Source organism: Pelodiscus sinensis, chromosome 18 (genome assembly GCF_049634645.1).
Source record: "Pelodiscus sinensis isolate JC-2024 chromosome 18, ASM4963464v1, whole genome shotgun sequence".
Lineage (NCBI taxonomy): Eukaryota > Metazoa > Chordata > Testudines > Trionychidae > Pelodiscus > Pelodiscus sinensis.
Window position 1 is genome coordinate 19,271,263 of NC_134728.1, and position 26,240 is coordinate 19,297,502.

The 26,240-nt window shown below is 45.1% G+C and overlaps 1 protein-coding gene across 2 annotated transcripts in view; it reads right to left on the reverse strand.

Annotated features, from left to right (window-relative positions):
* Nucleotides 1-26,240, reverse strand: part of LOC106732447 (CCAAT/enhancer-binding protein beta) — a 99,032-nt gene that overhangs the window by 55,338 nt on the left and 17,454 nt on the right. For both annotated transcript variants that reach the window (XM_075901211.1, XM_075901212.1), the window contains exon 2: nt 7,863-7,988. The gene's annotated coding sequence lies outside the window, so the exon portion shown is untranslated. The remainder of the gene's footprint in view (nt 1-7,862; nt 7,989-26,240) is intronic.

Consider the following 26,240-nt stretch of genomic DNA (forward strand, 5'->3'; position numbering starts at 1 on the left):
TATCCATATAGCTCCATTCTTTGTTGTGGGGCTACTTTTGTTTTAATATTGTAGGAAAGATCAGAATGAAGCTCAGGCTTTTCCTTTTGCAACCATACAAGCCCCTCTTCCCCTATCAAAGATGCCAGAGAGAAAACAGCTCTGCAGCCAGTGGACTCGTTCCCATTCAGTCTCGACAGGCTCGCATCACATCGCATTTTTATTCAGAGTGAGATGGTTTCAGCAGCTGCTCTCCATCACCATGAAGGGATAGAATACTTCTCCCATTGGCCACAATCCTGCAATCCCTCCCGTGCTGTGCTTTGGGGAAGGAGTCTTGGAGCAGTGGGTGGGATGTGGGCAGAGAATGAACGGATCTCAGGAATCAGGGCTTCGGTGCTACTGAGCCACTTGCTATGGGCTCCTTTCCCTGGCCTCATTCCTGCTACTAGCCAAAAGTAGCTAGGCAACCATGTGAGATATTTGGTAACCACATTGGGCCATGAGATGCTTGAAAGAGACCCTGTTTATTTGCTGACACCACCCAACATATTGAAGGCAGCAACACATTGGAAACAGATCCCCCTCCAACAGGAATAACACAGACAAGAAGTTGGAAACTGGGTTGAGGACAAGCACATTTGAAAGACGTGGCTGTAACTGGCTGGTGGAAAAGGGCATGTGCCTAGGATAAGTGACTTTAATTGGCTGGTGGAAAAGGCCATGTGCCTAGGATAAGCTATGTGCTAGTAACCACTGGCTCCAGCAAGTCAGCAAACAATGGCACAAAAGACGCAACAAGAATTGTTCAAAGGAAACATCTAGCAACCGGCATGGAACTCTGAGGGAAGAGCATAGGTTGCAGGATGGGAAAGTTTGGAAGAGACGCCAGGAAGTCAGTCTGCGTGCACATGGCTGGAATATTAGCTGCAGTTGCAGCATCTCTGTAAATAATGTTCGTAATGAAGTGCCAGGTTAGCTTTGTCAGAGGACTACAAGGCGTCCCCACTATAAGTTGCCCCAGTGTATGTTGGTTCTGCACAGCTATCTTTGACACTTATGGGAACTGTTCCGTTTTAAGTTCTCCCATTCCCCACTCTTCCATCGTGCAGCAAAAAAAAAAGTCCAATTCATGCAAACGGACATCAGCCATGGCAAAAAAATTCCCCATTTTACATCCATGTTTTTTGAACATATAGCAGGGACACCCTGTATGTCCTTTCACATTATTACCCAGCTTGTAGTACGTGAAACGACTTTGAATACTCTGCCTACACATAGTGCAAGATCAAGCTCCTTGTGCGATTTGTAAGTTATAATTCACTGCCTGCTACCCATTCCCTCTCCTGGGCTGCATAAGTGGAGAGAGTGGTGTACATTTTTGGGGGATTGGGTGGCAGCATTACCCGTTTATTAAATGTTCATCCCATACACAGATGCCTTTAGATGGGCAAGGACTCTTATTTATTTTGGGGTTTATCAGATCTTACAATTCCTTTTCACTTTACGTTTCATTATTTTAAAATCATGAAATGAAAGCAGCAAATCTCTACAGGTGGCCTGTTTATTCCATGAATTTAGAGCAATTACCATTTGCATTTATTAATTTTCTTGCAAAACTAGTATTACGAGTTACTCAGGAGTGCAAACACCATCACAGATTTAATTGGATACTGCACCAGCCATGAATCTGGGTAATTTGAGGCACCAGACACTTTGTTGATAATAATTGTCCTGTTAATTCTGCTGGCCCTCATTTGGGGCTGAAAAGCGTGTGGTCTGATTTTTGGAGGTGTGGAGCACTGTGAGCTCCCATTTGTTAAGAGTTCTTCTCTGGAACAGCACTGAAGAACCTGGGACCAGCTTTACATGTATACAGACTTATACACATGCTAAGTGTGACTATCTTTCAAGAGTTCTTAGGGTGAATAATACGTCATTGTGCTACAAGAAACTCATGCTACAGACTTTGAGCAAGTTGCATTCATGGCTCCAAGTTCATATCCACCCTGAATACTGATCTTATCAATGTCTAAGTCTTGGAGGAATCCAACACCCTGGGAATCTCTATTGCTGCATTAAGTATCAGATAACTGACCATCATGACCATCTATAAACCTCCAAATCTTGAATGGCCATCTTTTCTCCTCTCAGTAGCATATCTTGGTGCCTTTAGTAGCCATTCTTCACAATGAGACTATAGTAAAAATGAGCAACCGCAACTAGTGAGCAGCTTGCAGCCTGAGCCTCATTCACAGATGTCCAGGTTCTTTTGGACTTTTCACTTGTCCAGCCCAGACTTTTGCTTTCTGATGAAAGACAATGGTGGTATTCCTCTGCAAGCTGCACAAACAGTACTTAGAAATTTTCCTCACAGCCAACACTGCCCCATTATTCTGCATGTTGACTTTGGAGTTCCGCTGATAGAATCGGTGCTAAAACCACACTGCCATTTCTACAAAGTCAGTTGGTTTGCACATACTGCAGAAGTTGACGATGATATGCACCATATCAAGCTTATCCCAGAAAACTAGGACTGCTTTGTTTATCTTCTTATAGAAGCTTCTATACGGGAGACAGGGTTGTGATCCAGAGATAATGAAAGCACTAATCTCGTCATTGAACTCTGCCCACCTGAAGAGATTGAATGAGACCATAGAGCAGCGATGGGCAATCAAGGCTGGTGAGAGGGCCGCATGAGTGGCCTTTCTTCTCAGTGAGCCACAACACCGTCATAACCAAAGCGGTCTCTTGGGATAGGGTAGTTTTGCTAATTGCATTGCATACCTAAAATTTGTAGTGTGGGGCAATTGAACTGTAGCAATGCTTCGACTGGATGCAGATGCTCTCTCAGTCGCTATTGTGTGCAATGCACCTCGTGTCACATGATCTTGCTTTACGTGCATGCTACTTTAATAAAACTGGTAGAAAAAACCCTACGCCAATGGACACCAGTGGAATCTGGCAACCCTGCACATGGAAAACAGTAAACAAAATGTCTGATGGGCCACACACAGAACCCCAATGGGCCGTATGTGGCCTATGGACCACAGGTTGCCCACCAGTGCTCTGGAGCGTATGATTTTATTCATTCCACTTGCAAAGCCTGGCTACTCCTCTGTACTCCCAATGTTGCTCCATCCATACTACAGCTTGCAAGTTAATGGAGAGAATCCAACTGGACTATTCCAACCCTATTTTAAGGCCCTCCTTCAGCTTGGTTTTAGATTGGGATGAACCTGCTGCAACCAAGTTCTTGCCATTACTGCTCTCATTGAGGCTAGCCAAGTAATTGCCAAATGAGAAATGCTGCTAGCCTCTGTTTGTGTCCTAGCCTCTGTTTGTCAGAGAGTGGAGATAGATGTCAGGAGACAAATTGCTTGATCATTACCTGTTTGGTTCACTCCCTCTGGGGCACCTGGCACTGGCCACTGTCAGCAGACAGGCTACTGGGCTAGATGGACCTTTGGTCTGACCCAGTATGGCCGTTCTTATGTTCCAGACTTGGCCGTTTCACCCCATTTCTTTTTGCTTCTTCTTACCCCAAATCTACCTCAGAGCTTTTGATTTCTTTGGCCAGGTCTGCTGTCATTTTTAACTCTTTTGCCCTATCAGAATGAGAGTGGAGCGCTTTGGGGTGCTGGCTTTGTGCTTGTCTTTTGCACAGAATGAGTTTCTTCTTCTTCAAGTATAAACTTGGGACACTCAAAGTAACCAGGCTTGTTTCCTGGTGGCCTGAGAGCATGTGGGCAGCTTTGAAACTACTACATATCCAAGAGAGTTTGTCTGTCTGTTCATTCAAGAATTCCTCCTAAATGGTGAGAACTAGGACTACCAAATTCAGTACAGCTTCCTCTTATCATAACTTAAAGCAAGGTCAGGGTTTGGTTGTGCCAGGAAAATGGGATGTGCCTGGAATGGAATTGCTTCTCATAAAAGAAAATGGGATTGCTTCTCAGAGAAAAGAGACAGAATCACCAGGCAGGTAAAAAGGGCTGCCTGGGGGGTGCGCCCCTGCCCCCCATTTGGGACTGCCATGGCCCTAAGCCACCCATTCCCAGGTGCCCTTTGGGAAGGGCGGGGGAGCTGTAGCTCCTTCCTCCTCTCTCCCCCAATTTGTACAGGAACATTGCTGGCTCTTCCTCTTCATCAGGGAACAAGTGGAAAGTGCACAGTTTCTGCATGGGCATCTGGTACAATCATCAGGGGAAGGCTCAGCTTTCCCACACTGCCAGCCTGGCCCTACTGTAGGCGTTCTGGGGGCGGAATGTTGCTGCCCTCCCCGTGATCCTGGCTGGGGAGGTTGGAGCTGAGCTGCGTGTTCTTCTCCCTCCCTGGTACTCTGGCCCAGGATGCTGGAACCTCTCCGCCTGTCCTCCCTGTGCTCAGGAGATTGGGGCCATGCACCACTCGCCCTCCCCATGCTCCAGGGCCAGAGAGGCTGGGGCCACCCACTGCCCACCCTCCCTGTGCTCCTGGGGAGGCTGAGGTCACATTCCTGCCTGTTCTCCAGGCCAGGGAGGCTGGGCCGCACATGTCCACCTGCCCTCCTCCTGGTTGGGGGAGAGGAGTGGAGGCAGCCTGGCTCCTGTGGGGGGAGGGTCTGGGGACAGCCTGCATACGGAACCCCTCAGCCTCACCACAGAGCAATGATTCAAATGAAGCATGTACATGTTCATTTTATTTTCCAAAAAAACAATTAATGGAGTTAAGGCCCTGAGCAACGCTGAGTAAATCTTCTAATAATGAATGAAGAGCCAAATGCGGGTGGACTTGGTGATATTATCCGTAATAGAGCAAAGATATTGTGACTGTGGCACATGAAGACACAGTGCTGTGATCAATGATATCACAAAGAGAAGCTACTGGAGTTTTGCAGTAATAACTACTGTGCTATTTCTGTAGAATTTTCTAATGCTCTGATAATGTTCCCTCTCTTTACCAACCAAAACCACACCACAGCTTGGAAGCTTTATTAATTATTGTTGTTATTACTTACATCTTCATAACAGAGGAAGAAGTTAGACCTATTGAAGTCAGTGGGGCCTGATGAAATTCCCCCGAGGATACTTAAGGAACTAGTGAAGCAATCTCAAGTCCGTTAGTGATTATCATTGAGAACTTTCAGAGGAGGATGGGTGAGATCCCAGAGAGCTGTAGAAGAGAATACATAGCACCTATTTTTAAAAGGGGAAACAAGGAACACCAGGGGAAACCAGTCGGCCTAACTTTGATAGCTTGAAAGATCATGAAACAAATGATTGCACAAACAATTTGTTAGTACCTACAGGATAATAGAGCAATAGCTAATAGCAACATGGATTTGTCAAAGCAAATCATGTTGAACAAACCTAATTTCCTTCTTTGATGGTTTACTGGCCTCCTAAATAGAGGGAAGCAGGAGTTGTGATAGATCTTGATTTTAGTCAGATTTTTTAACACAGTCCCACATGGTATTCTCAAAAGCAAACCAGGGAAACCTGGTTTGGATGAAATTACTAAAGGGAGAGTGCATTAACTGGTAGAAAGACAGTACGCAAAGGTTAGTTGTCAATAGTTCACTATCAGACATGGAGGTTGTGCTGAGACCCTGCAAGGGTCTGTCCTCGGTCTGGTTCCATTCAATATTTTCATTATTGTCCAAGTCATTAGAGTGGAGAATATACTTATCAAATTTGCAGGTAGCATCAAACTGGAAGGGGCTGAAAGCACTTTGGAGGACAGGATAGGAATAAAAAATAATTTTGACAAATTGGACTGTAGGTCTGAAATCAGCAAAATGCAATTCAGTAAAGACAATTGCAACATACAAGAGTTATAAAGGAAAAATCAGGTACAACTTCAGAACAGGGAATAACAGGTGGTAGCATTGCTGAAAAGAATCTGGGGGTTATAGTAGATCAGCAGCAATGTGATGCAGTCCCCAAAAAGTCTAATATCATTCTGGGGTGTGATAACAGGTGTTGTATGTAAGACAAAGGAGTTAATTGTCCTCCTGCTGTATTTGGTATTGATGAAACCTCAGATGGAGTACTGTGTGCAGTTCTGGGATTCACACTTAGGAAAAATGCAGAAATTTGAGTCCAGAGGCAAGCAACAAAAATAAGTTTAGAAAACATAACCCATGAGAAAAGGATTTTTTTTTTAAACTGAGTGGCTGTGTCTACATTGGCACCCTTTTCCGGAAAAGGGATGCTAATGAGACAAGTCGGAATTGCATATTCCGTGGGGGATTTAAATATCCCCCGCGGCATTTGCATGAACATGGCTGCCGCTTTTTTCCGGCTCGGGGCTTTGCCAGAGAAAAGCGCCAGTCTAGACGGGATCTTTCAGAAAATAAAGCCTTTTCCGGAAGATCCCTTATTCCTACTTAAAATCAAAAGGGTTTATTTTCCGCAAGATCCCTGTCTAGACTGGCGCTTTTTTCCGGCAAAGCCCCGAGCCGGAAAAAAGCGGCAGACATGTTCATGCAAATGCCGCAGGGAAAATTTAAATCCCCGGGGCATTTGCAATTCCGACTGGTCTCATTAGCATCCCTTTTCCAGAAAAGGGTGCCAATGTTTAGCTTTGAAAGAAAGAAGACTGAGGAGGAACCTGAGAACAGCCTTCAGATATGTTAAGGATTGTTATAAAGAGGACTGTGATCAATTATTCTCCATGTCCTCTCGAAGTAGAACAAGAAGCAATGGGCTTAATCTACAACAAGAGAAATTTAGGTTAGATAGTAGGAAAAACTTTCTAGTTATAAGGATAGTTGAGTACTAGCTTTTGTCTTCCAAGGAATACCCACCATTGGTGGGTTTTGATAACAGGTTAGATAAAAACCCTTCTGGGATGGCCTAGGTATACTAATTTGGCTCTGCCTCAGCTCAGGGAACTGGACTAGATAACCTTTCAAAGTTCTTTCCAGTTTCTTCCTGACATTTCTATGAATCTATGTGGAAGCTGGACTGTCTGGTTTTTAGAGCAGGAAACTATGAGTCAGGATTCTTGAGTTCTGTTTTTAGCTTGGTCTCTGACACTGGATGTGATCTCAGTCAAGTCACTGAGTCCAATATTTTCAACAGTGGCCACTGATTTTGGATGCCTTGGATTTCACAATGGGACTTAGGCTCCTATGTGCCCACAGGGTTTGTCTACACATGGAGATAGTGCTGATTAACTATTCTTGATTAACTCCATGTGCAGATGTTCTTATTCCAGGATGAGTCCTTTGTTCCTGGTGACCTTAACCTCTTTGGTTAAGCAAAGTTATTTAATCAGGAAAAACTCTGTCTAGCCAAGCGCAAAATCACTTCTGAAAATGGGACATAAACATCTAGGTCACTTTGGCCTTGCAATGCTGAAGAGATAGATGCCTAAATACCTTTTAAAAATGTGGGTCCTGCCTAATGAGATTTCCAAAAGCCTCTAGGTGCCCACTAGGTATTAGACACTTAGGTGCCTAGTGAAATTTTGGAAAGTACTTATCTGCTTTTTTAGGCCTTAAATACTCTGTGCCTCAGATGACTGACCTGTGACAAGGGCAGGATTACTTAGGCTGAAACAGGTGGGCATGAACACAGCACGGCTCAGCTATGTCTCCTCTGCCATTACCTGTGCTGTCGTGGCTACACTGCTATTTATTCTTGCGTTATGTCAGTGAGAGCTAGCACAAGTACATCTACGTGAGCAGAGGAATCAATCCTTCAGTCTGTAGCGTAGATGTAGCCTTGGCTTCATCATGGAGATGTTGTATTGAGACTTCATTAAGTCAAACATTGCAAATTACCTGATTGCTAATGAAGGGAACTATATTTATGCATTTTATTCCGAGTTATTACATAACAATAATTAATACCTCACTGAGGAATAGCACTTTCATGTTCAAATTGTAGAATTACCTTCCACTGGAATTCTCCACAAACGCCCCCAGCAAAATGATGACTCAACATGCAGGAGATGGTAGCCTTGCTCGGACGCAAGAGACTGATTGGCTTTGATCAAATCTGGGCTCTTTCACTGAACACCTGAAAGAAAAATTGCCCAGACCTGGAATCAGTTTTGTACTAGACTAGATGATACGGTGTTTGTGGCTTAAAAACACCTGCCTAGAATAGAACAGAGAACATAAGCGCCACTTACAAAAATCTTAAAATTAATGGTTCCCTGAGTTTACAGGCAGTCCATCAATTGCAAACACACACGGCTTTACTCACGTGAGGAGTCCCATGTGAGTAGTCCTATTAACTTCAAGACTTCAGTGAGACTATTCACATGACCACAGTCGCTCCAAATGCCAAGCACCATCAGCTCACACTGGCCTCTCTCCCTGACAGTTATCAGTGCTCTGCACTTCAGCTGCCTCGGCCCTGATTCAGCAAAGTATTTAAGCCACGTACTTCATAGGATTGTAGCATATGCGCGAGTGCTTTGCTGAGCCAGGGCCCTAGTGAATAAGTTTGTGCATCTGCAGCCTAGGGCTTAATGTGCACTTTCAACAAGTATTTTGCATTGAATTTAGAACTTTCACTGAAAATCTTAAGCAATGAATACAAGTGATGCTCACAATCTTCTCTAATACTATTAATAATGTTAGGCTAGTATCACAAGGTGACAGTGGTACTTTTAGAGAGAACCGGGCCAGTGTAGCTGGCTTGTCAGCTGACCCCAATAAGGTTTTTAAAAGGGCCTCTGGGCCTAGAGAAGAGAGAACCTAGGTGAGTCAGTCTGGAAAGGGAAGACCTGGGACTCTCGCTGCCTGCTCCTTGGGGAAAGGGTGACAGGCTAGCAGCCAAGAGGCCTGGGGAGTGGGTGAGGGACCAGTAGGGAGTCCCCTGGGGATGGCTGCCAGACTCCCCTGGGAAGGAAGACAGTGATCAGAGAAGAGTGACAATGCTCAGAGAAGAGAACATGGAAGATTCCTGCAGGAACTCCTGGAGCAGGAAGAACTGAGAGATTCAGGGGAAACCCCCTGGGAGTTCTAGCCTAGGGTGGCCTGAAGAACTGCTTTTGGCAGTTTTGTCTGTGTTGGGAAAATAAATCAGCCTGGGAGGACATTCTGGGTGTGGCAGTGGGTCCTATGTGAGCGGGGGAGGAGGCCAGCTTATTACACTTGGGTTGTGCAATCTCTGCTCAGGGTGGTGAGTTCTTGCTCACATGAGGAGTCAGGTCTATTGTCTTCAGTGGGACGGCTCGTGAGAACGAGTGCTCACCAATGTGAGTAAGGGGCCTGTGATGTTTGATACACAACAGTTTGATTATTAATCCCTTACTCAAACTGGTGAGCAGTTACTCCCACGAGTGCACTTCAACAGGATGGATTTCCTGGCCCTGCGCTATTATCATTTGTTATTTTGCATCTATAGACCAACCAGCTCAACGCCCCATGTGCTTGGTGCTGTGCAAACAAACACATACGTGATAGTCCCGGGCCCAAAAAGTCAGTGCATTTTAAAAATGCTCATTTTCTCCACTGTTGGACTATGCAACCTTAAGGCACAAGCTTATTCAAATACATAAGTCTCAGACCTGCAACCACAACATCACCCAAATTATTAACCCCTTTGACTTCATTTTTATTAGCTAGAGACTTCCGTGCAGATTCACGCTGTCTGTGTGAAACTAAAATCAGAAGCCACAACAGTAAGAAGAGAGCTGAAATAAAGGTGGTTGCATGGTAAATCAAGGAACAGCAAACTGTATGTCTGCAAGCAGTGCAGTGTATCATTCCTCACCACTTCTCTGCAAGCGTGGAGAGCTGTGAGCTGACATTTTTCAAACGTCTCAAAGAATGTGAAATGTAAATGTTTAGAAAAGTGTTGTTCTTGCCAAATGCAAACTGAAACATCAGCTTCCAATAGAAATGTTTTAAGAAGCCGCATTCTGCTGCCAGCTTTTGAGAGCAACACCATTAAATTAAAGTGGAGCCTTCAAATTCCTGACATCCTGTGGCTGCCAGACAATTGCTGGATTAATAGACTGGGAATCTTAAAATATAAACAACATAAAATGTTGCCAAAACGTTATGCAGATGAGCGATCAATCTAATGCCAGGCATGTACATTGGTGAAGACACAGAACTAGAGTACATGTGGAATGAAGAGACTCAATGATTTTGTGTTATTTCTACAGTACCACAAGTATGCCTGGTGCTTTCCCTGTCTGCAGGAGCGTGCAGTCTAATTGACACAATTCAGCAATGCATGGCAATAAAAGAATGAGTCCACCTTGACCATCCTCTGCCTGTCTCTGGAAATCCTAGTTGGTAGGTAGATCCATGGATCTAACTGATAAAATAATCTGATAAATAGTCCTCTCAGATTTATATTTGCTAAGGCCCTGTCTGTCCCCATGTAGCCTCTTCTGCATATTAATATGAGTCCTGTCCATCACAAACCCAATGTCTCTTTATTCCATCTTCAGGCAGGCTTTCATATCTCCCTCTTTGCTGCATAGTGAGAAGCCCAAATTCACCTGAAGTTCCTGTAATTTGTGGACCATGATTATGCATCTGTTTTTATACAGGCTTTGAATCAACCAAAAAAGAGTTTGACCTCTAGTTTGATAATCTAGTCATACCCCTCTAGTAACATTAAAACCAACTCTTGTTGGGACAGGACATCAGGCATTATGGAAAGACTTTTATAGGCACAAAGGGTGAATTTAGCACTTACCACGAGTAATCCAGGGCCCTGTTGGTGCCAACTGGTAGAGGGTATATAGTTTTACAGAAATCTCCCGGGTTTGCATAAATTTGCGTAGTAGCTCACTAAGGGGGAGGATGAGAAGTCTCTGCCATGAACCAGAAGCCCACCCGTCAACATAATTGTTGCAAAATGTGTGGATAGATTTAAGACATTGGGTATCTATACTGAAAATTATGTTGTTTAGGATTTGAGATTAAGGCAAATCACCAGGAGGTGAGGAGAGGAAAGCCACAGGAAGAAACAACCAAGCAGGGGTGTCCTGTTTATGAACATGGATTTTTCTGATATAGCTTAGGGACATCCTGGATCCTTCTGTGAGGAGAAACTGACAGCACATTCTCTCTCTTGAAAGAGGCCATAAAGCACTGGGGAGCAACTTTATTAGACGTGAGAGTAAAGTAAATCTAGACTTCAGAATGCATGTTTTTATTGTATATGTATCCATTTGTTTCCAACACTTCACAGCTCTATGCTTGTTTTAACCTGTTCTTCATCCCACTATAAATGTCTCTAAGTGCCATGTATCAGGGGGATGGAGCAGTGGAGCTGCTAAGCTGTGTCTTTGGAGGCAGCAGATCAGTGGCCCAGGGACTGGACACTCCAGGGAGATGCTTGCGGCCTTTGGCCAACCTGCAAAGTGACAGTGAGGCCTGCATAGCCCTAGAGGGGTGCACTTCTGTTGCTCCTGGCTGGTGGAGCTGGGAAACTGCCCCTCCCGCTGGCACATCCAAGGCTTCCTTGCAATAAGCACAGGTGAGACCAAGGTGCCTTTCTACTCTGGGGAACTTGGGAAATCTCCCCCTTAGTCAGTACTGTGTGGATATCTAGAGAGTGCAGGTATCGTCAGTAATACTCTTTGTTTTGTAGCTAGCATTGCCTACTACATGCTTTCAAAAGTCAGGAATCAGACTCCCAAAATCAAGTTATTTAAAAAAAAAAGTGACTTTTAAGCTAACATATTGGGGCTTTTTATTTGCCATCTGCCTTTTGATCTTTTGGGGTGCACATGGGTCATATTTTAAAGATTTCTTCTGCTACCAGGAGGGCTAGACATTTAGGCTGTGTCTACATTGGCAAGATTTAGCGCAAAAGCACTTGCTTTTGCACAAAATCTTGCCGCCTGTCTACACAGGCCGTGAGTATTTGTACAAGAACACTGACGTTCTACTGTATGAAATCAGTGCTTCTTGCGCAAATACTCTGATGCTCTTGCTCAGGGATAAGTCAATGTAGACAGGTAACATCAATTTCCTGCGCAAGAAAGCCCGATGGCTAAAATGGCCATCAGAGCTTTCTTGCGCAAGAGAGCATCTACACTGGCACGGATGCTTTTGCGCAAAAGCAAATCTTTTGCGCAAAAGGCACATGCCAGTATAGACGCGCTCTTACTCAAATGCTCTAATGCAAAAACTCTTGCGTTTAGAGTATTTGCGCTAAATCTTGCCAGTCTAGCCTTACTTTTTATTTTAAATGCAAGTTGAGGGTCTCATTTAATCACATGATTCCCGGAGCTAAGACTTTAAGAATAGCAGCAAATTTTGAGAGACTAGTGCTAAAAATCTCAAAAGCTGGCCCCACTGAATATCACCGAGTCTCAGTCTGTTGAATTAAGGCACTCCGAGAAAGCTGAGGTGCAGTCCATTTATTCAGGTAGGAATAAGAGATCCTCCGGAATAGGGCTTTATTCTGGAGGATCGTGCCAGTCTAGACGCTTTTTTCCGGCTTTTCCCCAAGCCAGAAAAAAAGCGGCGGACATGTTTATTTAAATCCCGCAGGGGATATTTAAATCCCCCGCGGATTTCCCTATTCCAAAGTCTGAAATGAGCATGGCTATTTTGGAATAGGGGCCAATCTAGATGTAGCCCTGCAGTCTAGCTGGACCCTTGCTGTATTGAGACAGGATGTGTAGTCTCTGAGGTGGGAATGAGGGATTTGGGTGCGGGAAGGAGTGAGAGGTGCAAGCTTTGGGAGGAAATCTGGATGCAGGAGGAGGTGGAGAAGGGGACACTGGCTCGGGGAGGAGGCTCCAGGCTGGGCAGTGTTGGGATACTAAGCAAGCCACAGGCTTGCGGATGTGAGGGTGCAGGAATTTGGGTTGGGGTCTGTGAGGGGCTGAGGGCATGAGGTTCCAGTGTTTGATAGGCTCAGATCTAGGGTCTGGGGAAGGGGGAATGCAGGAGGGGTTGTGGCCAGATGGGGGCTTGGCCCCAATTGGGGGTTTGTTGACCAGGTTTCATTTTTAAATAAAATACTATGTTAAACACAAAAAGTTTCTGCATTGTCTTTATTTATTTATTAATTAGAATGGCAGGAAACCTGCCTTGAGTCAGGGATCACTGACCCATAGAAAAGTCATTTGGGAGCAGGGGACACAGTTCTGGGGAGGGGTACTACTGGGTTCTGGGGCAGGGAACAGGGTGCCAGTGGGGGCAGGGTGCCAGGACAGGCTTCTGCAGCAGAGGACAGGGTGCTGGGGGGGACAGGTTTCTGTAATAGGAGACAGGGTGCCAGAAGAAACTGGTTTCTGCAGGGGGGCAGGGTGCTGGGGGACAAGTTTCTGCAGGGGGGGCAGGTTTCTGCAGCGGCATGGGGGGGCAAGGGAGAGGGAACAGGGGGCCAGGAGGGTGGGGGACAAATTTGGGGCAGAGGAGAGGGAACAAGGTTGGGGGCAGGGAGTTCCCTACACCAGCCACGGAGGGAAGCCTCCAACCTGCGCTCCCTCCAGACTGACCGCCAGTTGGCCATGGTGCTCAGCCAGGGTGCCACCAAGCTCCACGCGGGCAGGCGCAGAGGGGAAGCCGCTGATCAGCTGGAGCGCGGGGCAGCCTCTTTCAGCTGAAAGCCACAGTCAGCTGGCTGGGGTGTTTCAGCCCTCCCGACCTCCCAGCTCCCACCATTCCTCGCAGCTACTCACCTGTGGTGTTGCTCGGTGAGTAGCTGCTCCTCAAATGAGGAAATCTAATAAATGTACTACGCAGGCGCGCAGTTCAGAGAGGGCTCAAGAGCTACTCTTAGAGCCCCTGAGATCTATTGGTAGCTCACAATCTACTGGTTGGTGACCACGGGGTTAGATAGACATCTATCAGGGAGGACCTAGATGGTGGTGGCCCTGCTGAGAGGGCAGGAGACTGGACTTCACAAGGTCCATTCTTGTACAGGTTGAACCTCTCTAGTCCAACATTCTCTGGTCCAGCAACATCCATGGCCCAGCATGATTTCAGTTAGCCAGATGGCCAACTCAACTCTTGCTGGATGGGTGTGGCCAAGTTTCCTATGGTCCCATTAAGTTCATTTACAGCCACCAGTCCTGGCTCTCAGTGTTGTTTACCTCTAGTTTACCCCTAAATACCTTAAAAGAGCTCTGTAAGCCGTGGAAGTGTAGGTAATGCTGCTACACAATATTGACCTCCCAAGGTCTGGAGAATTCTCTGGCTGGCACCAGTCAGGTCCCAAGGGTGCTGGACTAGAGAAGTTCAATCTGTATTCTAGGAAGCTCTATGTTGAATTTGGTGGTCTTCACTCTTACCGTTTAGGAGTTCTTGATCAAACAGACAAACATATATAGTAGAGGAGCATAACTACAAGTTACAAATAAAGAATTAAAAGGTTGAAGCAAGAAGCTGGCTTCCTTCCAGTGCGAGCAGAGAGCCAGCAAAAGGTGGGGCCTTGAAATCACTAAGGAGTTTTCCCCATGGATTTTGGATCAGGCATAGAAAAGAGTTGGAATAATTCTCTGGTTTGTCATTTATTTCATTGACAAATTGGGGGTGTTGCCAGTATTCTTATTTAGATTTGAGACAGTGTCAGAATGAATAGATACAGCAGATTTCAAAAGCTAGTGACACCAGGGCAACCGGGAAAGTTTACAGGCGTCATCCCCAACTACCCAGCTAAGTTGGTGACTCTCATTTGAAGGCTTTCACTACTCAATCATGTAAATGTCCATAAATTAATGGAAGATTACACAGAGTGTGACAGCCAATGGAGACAAACTCAGCAAGCTTCCGTGAGATGGGGTGGGCTGAAAGGGGAGGCTGGGAAGAGAAGACTCAGGCAGTTCATTTCAATAAGGTTGCTCCCCCCTCCCCATTTTTTCTTCCTCTTTGTGGTTATTTGTAAAATGCTAGAAGAGAACATTACACCGTGCAGACAACATGCCAAAGAAACCCTCCTCTAAGTCCTTTCCTAAGGGTCACCAAACACACCAACCCAAGAGCTGGACATAAAAATGGTGGGGCCCCTGAAGCCTACAGCTTCAGCTGAGCTAAGGCCCTTCCTCCCTTTTACACTCACAGTGAGAGACAGCCCCAGAACCTCAGCACTGGCACCTCCCACTGCCTCTTCTGTGCTTCTCTCCCCCCTCCCCCCATTGCAAAACCCAGGTGCAACAATACTGATGCCAATTGCATAGACCTAATTGGCATCTGTGAAATAGAGGCTGCTTGCTGAACCCTTGGGCCTACCTTTCCTGGGCTTTTTTTCCTCCTCTCTGTCACCTACAGCTTAAGGAATGGGCCTGGATCAAAATCTCAGCTTCTGTAATAGCCCAGAATCCAGATCCAGCCTTCACAGCTGGGTCTTTGTCTCTAGAAGGTCCCAAAACCCTGGAGTCCAACACTTTGGAACTTCAGGGCTCCAGGCTATTTTTAGGCACCCAGATAATTCCTACAGAGAGCGCTACAACCTGTCCTCTCCTCCGGGGTCTGGTAGAAGGATTCAGCATGGTAGCAGGGTCAGAAATAGAACCAGGAGTCCTGACTTCCTTTCCCCTGGTTTCACCAGCAGATCATACAAATGCAGGCAAATACTCAAGACTGATGCAGGAGAAGCGAGAGGATGATGATTCGGGCCATGTTTCAACAGGGCTAATAGCCAGCAGCTGCTCCATTTAGAAATAATTAAGCACGGAGCTAACCACTGAGAAATTAATTCAGAGTGCTTCCATGGCTAAAAACTGATGTTTCACTGGGTGGAGGGAGGTATTACACAGTTACAATGACTATACCTGGACCATATTTTTTCATGCTAGCCTAACATGCAGATTTCCTTTCAGGAGCTTTATTTCCTCAATATAGCCACACTACCACCTGTCATAGAGGCTGCCAGGAAGAAAAACTGGAAGGTCATCCAGGCCCAGATGATCTCTTGTGCTGAGGTTCTGTCTCCTTAATTCTCATGTTGTGTTTGTTGGTCCCAGCCCACAGGGTTGCCAGGTGTCCAGTATTGACCCAGACCATCTGGTATGTTTGCCTCCTGTCCAGTAAAAAAATTCAGAAAATACCGGACACCTAAAATGTCTGGTATTTTCTGATTATTTTTTCCCAGTCAGGTGGCAAAAATACCAGACTGTCCAGGTCAATACTGGACACCTGGCAACCTACACACACTCAGCAACGAGGCTCAATCCCACTTAGCTCCCCTGCGGAACCAGGTATCTGGCCTGGAGCACGGAGACAAGATGGCTGCCAGCAGCCTGTTAGGAGAGGCAGAGCCCAGCCTGTTCTTAAAGGGGCCATGCTGGTTTATTTATTTATTTATTTTGCTTAATAATTCTCGGGGTCCTTTTTTTATTTTTCTCAACAACTTTGGTCCCTCCCCCCTTTTTTTTCTCAACAGAATTTTTTTGGGGAGGGGTTCGGGGGATATTTTTGGGTAAACCATCTGGCAACCCAGTCCATTAGTGTAAATTAGAACAACGTAGGGGCTGCTCTAACACCATGAGACTGTATGCCAGTTGGGAACTGAGAGAGTGCAGGCCCTCCCTACTCTTCTTCCTCCATATGTTCAACCAGCCTCCCCAAATCCCTAAGCCAAGATGGGAGGAATCCTCTGGTGGGAGACCTGCCTACCTCACTCCCAAGGCAGGGGAATTCCTAGCGGGTCTATAGGGCCACTTTCTACCACAAGACATCACTTAAGCAGCACAAAGTGGCTAGAACAACAGAGAGTCTGGGCCTCCTGTTTACTACTGTGACCAGCCCCACTGTAAGCAACAGGACTAATCATTCCAACTGGGGGAGAGAATTTGCAGATCAGGATGTAAGACTGAAATTCTGCAAGATAAGAAGAGGTGGCAGGGAGGGAGAGCTTTTAAAAGAAACATGTAAATGAGATTTGTTTGTTTTTTTAAATGAACAAACCACAATTATTTGGCTGGCTAATATTGTGAAGACATGATAGGACTTGCAGCTTCCTGCCAGGACTCGGCCTGTTCCAAAGTTTTGTGCATTAATCATGGGGGTTAGATGAAGATTAGGGCTGAGTGAGCTGGCTCAGATAAAAGAAGCAAGAAAGCAAGCTTCCGCCCAAAAGGCCAATCCAAATATTCAGAACTTTGAAAAAAGGTAACTTTTCTTCATTGTTTATTTTGTAATTAAAATTTAATTTAAAGATGTAGTTAATTTATTAGCTAGGGCAAGTCCAGAGCTTTTTCAAATGTTCTTCCTAAATACTGTTATCATTGCAAACAGAGAAATACACATTTCAATTTCACATAGGGCCAGTTATGTCCCATGTCCTGAACTACCCACTGGTCTTGCTCTGCTGTAAGCTTTTTTTTTTTTTTTTAAATTCTTTCCAGGATCAATAATAATACCTTATATCTCCAGCTACAACACGTTTCTACATATCTTTGGCTTTTACACAGTTGGCACAGGACATCTTGTTGATTTCCTGGTAAGGACTGTAATATAGAGCTGTCTATGTAATAGCTCATTTGGCCAATGGTTCTCAGAACATACAAACAAAAATTAGCATCCTAAATCTCAATCTGAATGCCTGACTAAATGGTCTGATTTTTCGAAAGCCAATAGACAGTAGCGGCTGGTTGCTCATCCCTTTGGAAAATCAGGCCACTTTCTTTAGAGCCTAAATATGAACTATTTTTAGGCACCTATTTCTGAACTGTTGCCTTAGTGTGTTACACACTCTGGCCTTGAGTTTCAAAGGCATTTGGCATGCAATATGCAAGAGCAGCTACAAACACAGTTACAATGACTATGCACAAACTCGGTAACTGCATGGGCGAATGTCAGTTGAATGCATAAGTAGCTACGTGTACATGCGAATACTTAGAATCATAGAATCATAGGGCTGGAAGAGACCTCAGGAGGTCATCAAGTCCATCACCCTGCCCAAAGCAGGACCGATCCCAACTAAATCATCCCAGCCAGGCCTTTGTTAAGCCAGGATTTAAAAACTGTTAGGGATGGAGATTCTACCATCTCCTTAGGTAACCCATTCCAGTGCTTTCCCACCCTCCTAGTGAAACAATTGGATATTAGGAAAAACATAGACCTCCCCCATTGTAACTTGAGACCATTGCTCCTTGTTTTGTCATCCATTACTACTGAGAACAACCTCTCTCCATCCTCTTTGGAACCTCCTTTCAGGAAGTTGAAGGCTGCTATCAAATCCCTCTTCACTTTTCTCTTCTGCAGACTAAATAAGTCCAAATCCCTCAGCCTCTCCTTGTAGGTCATGTGCTTCAGCCCCCTAATCATTTTGGCTGCCCTCCGCTGGACCCTCTGCAATGCATCCACATCCTTTCTGTAGTGGGGGGCCCAGAATTGGATGCAATACTCCAGACGTGGCTTCACCAGTGCCAAATAAAGGGGAATAATAACTTCTCTAGATCTGTTGGAAATGCTCCTCCTAATGCACCCTCATATGCCATTAGCCTTCTTGTCTACAAGAGCACACTGTTGACTGATATCCAGCTTCTCATCCACTGTAATCCCCAGGTCCTTTTCTGCTGAACTGTTACTTAGCCAGTCGGTCCCCAGCCTGTAACAATGCTTGGGATTCTTCCATCTCAAGTGCAGGACTCTGCACTTGTCTTTGTGGAACCTCATCCGATTTCTTTTGGCCCAATCCTCTAATTTTTCTAGGTCACTCTGGACCCTATCCCTTCCCTCCAGCATATCTACCTCTCCCCCTAGCTTAGTGTCATCCACAAATTTGCTGAGGGTGCAACCCATCTCCCCCTCCAGGTCATTAATACATACATACTTTAATACATTTGTACATAAAACAGTAATAGCTGTGGGCCTGTCTTGTACCTTCTGCTGTCATTAACAGTTATGCAAAGTGAGAGCAAAATGCTAATTGGGAAGGCAATGTTTTTGCACTCGTACATTTGACTATGCAATATACAAGACGGAGGTGTATCGAGTTCTGAGTGTCCAAATTAGGTATGTAATTGCCCATATCATGTTTGAAAATCAGGCATCCAAAATCACAATCTATAAAGGTTAGAAAAAAAGACAACAAAATTGAAAAACTTAAAAACAACGAATAGTCTAGCAGCACCTTAAAGAGTAATAAAACATGTAGATAGTATCATGAGTTTTTGTGGGCACAACCCACTTCTTCAGATGACAGGAGTATTAAAAGTCCAGTTCCAAAATAAATAGGGGATAGGGAGGGAGAAGGAATGAGGGGAAAATCGTGAATTAGAGTGTTGTCTGTTTGGATCTGTGTGAGTTTCTTTGTGTAGTCGATAGATTTCCACTCCATATGGCTGACTTAAGGTGCTGCTAGACTATTAGTTGTTTTTTAAGTTTCTCCAGTTACAGACTAACTCGGCTACCCCTCTGACTTTTAACATTGAAATGATCCATTCAATGATGGACATTCTCAGATGAACAAGACAACAGATACAGAAACATGATCATATCAAGATGTAGCATAATAGACAAACAGAGGCTAGACAAGACACTCCCAGGCAAACACAAAAGGGTAAAGTGTTCACAGTGTACACTCTCCAGAGAGTTGTGTTCATCAGTTTTATTTTTGTGTGCCTCTACAGTTGCTTATTCTGGAAGGGTGAAAAGTGGAGGCACTAAAAGCCCATGAGACTGAGAGGTACTATTCATGCGGAATTTCTAACCCAGCTGGAATCAGGGCATATTATAAATTTCATGAGCAAGGCAGCTCTACAGTGAGATTTCCATCTTGATATATAAACTAAAGAAGCTTAGATTAACATTTGAACTTGCTCGTTGCTTCTCCAGACAGCATTAAAAGGTTCATCTGTCACTAATTAAGGCATAGAACTATTTATCTGTGTTTTGTTTTTGCAACCAGCCGTCTTTGTTTAAATGTAACTCAAGTGGTACATAACCACGGTGCAGGCCCTCTGCACTGGGGTGAATATCACCACAGAGAAATACATGGACTAATGAACTATATATTTCCATGTTAACTGTTTTGATCTTGTCACGTTTAAGAGACAGCAGCATCTCCCCTCGCCCCAACATGTACAGCCCACACATTTCAGCATAGATGCCAGTGCATAATAGCTGAACTGCTGGTAAACAATAGTGAAACTGTCAGCTCTATCTTAAGTCTTCTCCTCCCCCCTTCTCAGAAATTCATAAATGTTAGTAGAAAAGTGAAAAAATGGGAAGGTGTGGTGTTTATTTGTTTCATCAACTTCATTAATAAGCAAGAAAATTTTTTTTTTTTTTTTGCTGCTTAGTGAACCAGTTCAAATCCTGGATATTATTGTAAAAATTTGTCAGGCTTCTATTTATGAATACAAATGGCTGCTTGTATCTTTTATGAACTGTTGTTCATACCCATACGTCTATACAAGGAGATGATTTTGCGTTCAGTCTGTAGCTTTACAATAACATTCAATTATTTTATTTGCCCATTAGCCATTTATACGTATGCCTGCAAGCACCTGACGCTCTGATGCACTTATATACCAGGGACAACATGTGTGGACATGGGAAGACAGGTGAGGTGTCATTCAAATAGTGCACATGCTGCCAACGGAAATCAGATCAAAAGATGGGTTTCAATTAAACGAAAAGGTAAGTCTTTTAAAGCACTTTTATCAATAGGATTTGCAGTATGTAGATGAACTCATGTCAGCCGCCCTATATGGCGACTGGCTAAATTAGTTGTACATCTAATCTTATCTAGCTACCTACTTGTCTGTCTGTTTTTCAGCATTTCAGTACCCATTGCTACAACATCTAGATGCCACCACAAGATTAAGAAATGCTGGCATCACCTTCCCAACAGAGTTTGTGCAATGGGCATGAGCAGAGCATTCTGTACTGGGGAAGGTTGGACAAGAGTTAAGGGGAAAAGAGGGAAGGGGAGTGAAGATTAGTGGACAGAGTAACATTGGTTAAGCCATCTTGATGTGGCCTACTTAATTAGTGCTGAAATACTACATCTCTGGTTCTGATGAAAGTATCACTGCAGACAATTATCCTCATGTGGACCATGTCTCCCTGATGCTGTTCTTTCTTCAGGATCCCATTCAGTGGGCTGGCATGCATGGTCTCCCTACATGAAATGGCACAAAAGTGGGAGTCAAGGCTGACCTTAGGTTTTATGGGGCCCTATGCAGTACTAGTCAAACTGGTGCCCTTATGCTCAACTGGAGTCTGGGGGAACAACAAATGATTTTTTTAGAGAGATGATTTCATAATCTTCAGAAACACACTAATAAAATATTTTAAAGGGCCTTTTAAACTAAGGTCCTGTATATAACACAGTTAGTTCAGAAACAGACAGTATACACCTGTTAAATGGCTTCATTACCACTTGAATGAATCTTCCTTGGGTTCAGTGTTCTACTAAGAGGCCTGCTAGTTTCAAGTGAACTATCTCTTCTTTGGATGAAGACTCACCAGGCTTTCACAGCCACAAAACAGGGAAAGGAAGAGGCTGATGGGTGGACATTAAAACCCTGCAGCACCCCAAATATGGGGGTGTTTTACACTGCTGTATATTCTGCATATGAGTAAGGACGGCTCTGTGGCAGTTTCAGAGATTGGTAATACACACAGTGGCTGTGCCACACACTGGAAATGCTAGCTCCCAGTTAACTGAGACTCGGAGCACTGCGTTCCTCTTTTTGTTTTACCTTGTGCACTTGGAGAAATAAAGAGCACTTTTTCAGATGCATGTAAAGCTTCACGAGACCCAGAGAAGCTGACCTTCTGCTATAAGGGCCTGATCCTGCTCCCTCTGAAGTTGATTGCTATAATATTACTGCCTGTCATGGGATGAGACTCAGTTTGATCAGTGGGATTTGCAGAATGCAAATGAAATATCAGCTGTATGTCACCTGTTGACAAAACCTGCTGCTGACCATGTAAGCAAAGGCACTGGATAAGTAACAGGTTATCGCAAGCATTTTCTCCTCTCCTCCTCAGTACATATTAACCCTATACTGAAGTCAATGGAAGTTTTGCTTCTCAATGCATGAATAGCCCGTGATTAGTACTGAATGGTCTTATGCCCTTTTTTAACTTTTGCCTTTGTATTGGAGAATCAGTGGCATTGAAATAAGAAGGAAAGGACAAGAGTTTGGAACTGCATGGCAATATGTGGGAGTAAGAGATTAACCAAAGAGTAACTCTGCTATCATCAGAGTCTGGCTTTATGGGTATGGCCTCCAGATGTTTCCCTCCACTAATTAAGGAGACAGATAAGTATCTAGGTGGAGTGTGCAGATACATTCAGAATGAGTGAGCAGCTAAGGCTGGCTCACTGTACCTATTGTTAAAGCCAAGACCTAATATCAGATTAATGCATTATATGTGCTTATTATAATACTATGTCATCATTATGTGACATGTTATAATTAAAGCCAGAGCTGGAAACAAAACTATTTGGCTTGAGCTATGTTGCCTTTATGACTTTCATGTTTATGGTTTCCACCTTCTTTTAACCTCTTACAAACTACATAATTATACTGACCACATGGCCTGAAAAATCCAGGACAGTCCTGAATTTTAATGTCCTGTCCTGGGTGCCCTGAGTAGCTCTGATATGTCCCGGAAAAAGTCCCTAGGCTCCAAGTGCAGCAAAAAGTGGCTGATTCTCCTCCTCCTCCCTGCCCCTCACTGGGGGAGGAGTCAGGGACACTTCCCAGTCTTCCCCATGGCTGGGGATCCAGCCAATAGAAGCAGCGGGAGGCGTTACCTACTGAGTGCGTGGAACATAAGTAAGTGGCTGGGCTAGGCTGGCTTGGGGGCCTGGACGGACAAGCAGCAAGGGCGGGGGGGAACAGTGCAGTGCAGAGTGGCCCCTCCGTTGCCCGGCTGGGTAGGGGGGTGAGCAGCGGCCTGCGGCTGGCCTGGTCAGGGGCTGAAGAGTGGCCTGCAGCCCAGCCCAGCTGGCTCTGGCAGGAGCCAAACACAGGCCCGGCTGGCCTGGGTGGGGAGGTGGGAGGGCGAAGAGTCAGCTGGCCTGGAGTGGGGGCAAAGAGTGGCTTACAGCCCGGCTGATAGGCTTGCCGGATGCTTTCACCAAAAATCACAAACATGGCAAAACAAACAAACAAAAAACGGGAGACCAAACTTGTCCCTGCTGGCCTTCCGTCCAAAAGCAACAGAAAATACCAGACATTTTACATGTTCGGAATTTTCTGTGTTTTTTTACCAGACAGGGGCCAGAAAAAAACGGACTATCTGGGCGAAAACCGGACACCTGGCAACTCTACCAGCTGGGATTTGGGGAAAAGGGGTGCCAGGAAGCCCAGTATGGTGGCTAGCAGCAGGGGGCCTGAACTGACTTCCCCTTATCCAGAAAAATCCCTCCTTTGGGAGCAGTCATGTCTAGAGGGTGCGGAACCAGGGAGGTCCAATCCCTGCTTCCCTCCCCCCCCCCCCCGAGTCCGCTCCTGCACCCTCTCTCTTGGTCAGACCCCCTACCTCTGATCTGCTTCTGCACATGCTCCCTTGGCTAGATCCCCTCCTTTCTGGCCAGGCACCCTACCCCCAGTCTGCTCCTGCATCCACCATTGCTCCTGTACCCTCCCTCCTGGCACACACTGCACCCTTCCTTGGTCTTGCTCCCTCCTCCTAGCCAGACACTCTACTCCCAGCCTGCTTCTGCACCCTACCTGCCACCCAGACCTCGCAATCTCTCCCTCTTCTGCCCCCCACATCCTTCCCAGATCCTGCACCCCATCCCTATCCCACTCTCTGGCAGCCCTGTCCCAACACTGAACCCCTCATTTTCTCCCCACCCCAGAACCTAAGTGGGCTCCAAAAAACCAGAAAAGTAAATCTGACCAATGGGAAGACCTGAACCTCAGTCCTCCCTGTCCCTTCCCCTTGCTCCTTGGTTCTGGAACCCCAGAGGAGTGAGGTGTCTCAGCTGAGGGCCACCCCAGTGAGGGTTGGGGGTTTGGAGCGTTCTTTTGCTTCTCACTTGTGTGGTCCCCAACTGATTTTCCTGTGGATCAATAGCCCCTGATTCAAAAAATGTTCCTCACCCCTGTCATAAAGAAAGAAAACATTGAAACCTTTTGTGTTGGACATAAATTAATATTTTATTTTAGTTAAAATGAAGTTTGATAAACTAACATGAGAAAGTTAAAATGCTTAATCTGTTTTAATAATTTAAATTAAACCATTCTCCCTAGCTGCAGCACTAGAAAAATGGCTCAGGTGTAATTATGTAATTAATGGTAAGTTTCCCTTAGCAACTGGTGGTCCATGGAAAGGTTTACATTGAGCAAGGGGTTCCACAGGTCAGCAAGGTTGAGAATCACTGAAATAGACGTATCCCTGGCCTCTCTCCCCGAGAGACCTCCCCAGGCTCTCTGTTGCTCCAAAAGAGCCCACAGAGACATCGGGTCTGTTACCACGGTGGTGAAATCACTGTGGGTATGTCTACACTTGCACCCTCTTTTGAGAGAGGGATGCAAATGAAGACATTCAAAATTACAAATGAAGCCAGGATTTAAATATCCCGTGCTTCATTTGCATATTTGCATTATGGCGCTATTTCGAAATAACAGACACTGTTAAAAAGACGAGGTTATTTTGAGAGAAAGCCTTTCTCTCGAAACAACTCTTATTACTCATACAATGAGGTTTACCAATTATTTCGAGAGAAATAACCGTGTCTTAACAGTGTCTGTTATTTCAAAATAGTGCTATTTTGAAATAGTGCCATAACACGAATATGTAAATGAAGCGCGGGATATTTAAAACTTGGCTTCATTTGCACTTTTGAAGTGCTTCATTTACATCCCTCTGGTGACAGAGGGATGGAGTCTAGACGAAGCCTGCGTTACTCTGGTGTGGATGATGGACAGACTTTTTGCGAGTTTTCCTCATCCAAGCACTTGAGGATGTAAACGTGTTAAGATGCCAGGTTAAAACACTTGGTGCATCCACAGAGAGGCAGGAAGTATCGTCTCTCTAGAGAGGGTTGTGTCATGGTGGACAAACCCTTTGTGAGCTCTATGAAGAGGTGAGATGTTTTGATTTGCAGCTTCAAGGGATTTGTTCTTCTGTCTTTGGGCTGCACATTGCCTAGACTTGAATGGAATTAGCTGTGACAACACATTTCTGAATTATTCTGACACAAAGTGAAACCCATGCTAAAGGCCCCACGACCAGTGAGAGAAAGCACTGCTGTCGGAAGAAGTAAATTCAAAGTTTCTCCAAATGTCTTCAAAGATCGCCTCTACAGGAAGTGGGGCTTTGACTGATTGGTCCCTTATACTTCTGAAGGATAATTAAATATTACCTGGATCTTCTTGGGTAATACCAACAGTTTGCTTTGGGTCCAATTCTAGTGTAGAATTAAATTGATCAGGCGCTTTGTAAGCAGGTTGGGAAGTGGTTTCATTTGGCAATTATTATTAGGTATTATTTACATAATATAGCCATTCCATCATGGTATTGGCATATACATTTCTCAGTAGCTTTACATATAAAATAGCCCAGCCCCATTGATCTCCATGGGCAATGTGCCTTTCAAGCAGTGGTGATGAGGGTTTGCAACATGATATTCTCCACCCCATTATTGTCATGGTTAGTTCAATATTGTCATTCTGGCTTATGGAAATGGAGGTCACTTGATAATTTTTCAGTAACTTCAAAAAATGCAGTTGTAGCCCATCTCATTAGGGATGTAAAGTCCCTTTCATCAGTTAACCGGTTATGTTAAGTCACAGTGGGTGTGTCGCCAGCTCCCAGCCCCCTGTGGACCAGCCCCTGTCCACAACAAGCTGAACTCCCCACAGAGAGAGGCTGCTCTGGACACTGGCGCGGTCTCTGTCTGCAGCAGGTCCTCTGTGGGGCTGGAGCAGCCCCCTTCCTGAAACAGGTGGGGAACTGCTCCAGCCCCCTCTGATTACCAGTTAATTGGAACCAAAAGCATCATCCATTAAGAGGAATATGAAAATTGTCCCATGGAATTGTGGGATAGTTCTGTATGATTCCCAGGCTCTGAGTCAAATGGGGCTGCATCTGTACCGCAAAATAATAGATCTTAGATCCTGGATCTCATCTTGAATCAAGGTTGGACCTCTAGCACTGCAGTGTCATGGGATCCTAGGTCTGGACCCTGAGTTAATGCAATTGCAGTATAGTTGCATGAGGGGCTTCTATGCGGCCCAAAGCCATCCCTATTGGTAGAGGATAGGGGAAGGAGTTCTTAGAAGGGTCACATGACACCCTTTACTTATGGTCATGTGTTCATCTTGACCCCAGAAGTACTACCCAAGGGGTGGGACTTCCTGTGGCAGGTGGGCGGGGCCTAATCGGTCAGGGACATGGCTAGTGGTTTCAGGGGGTGTGGCTA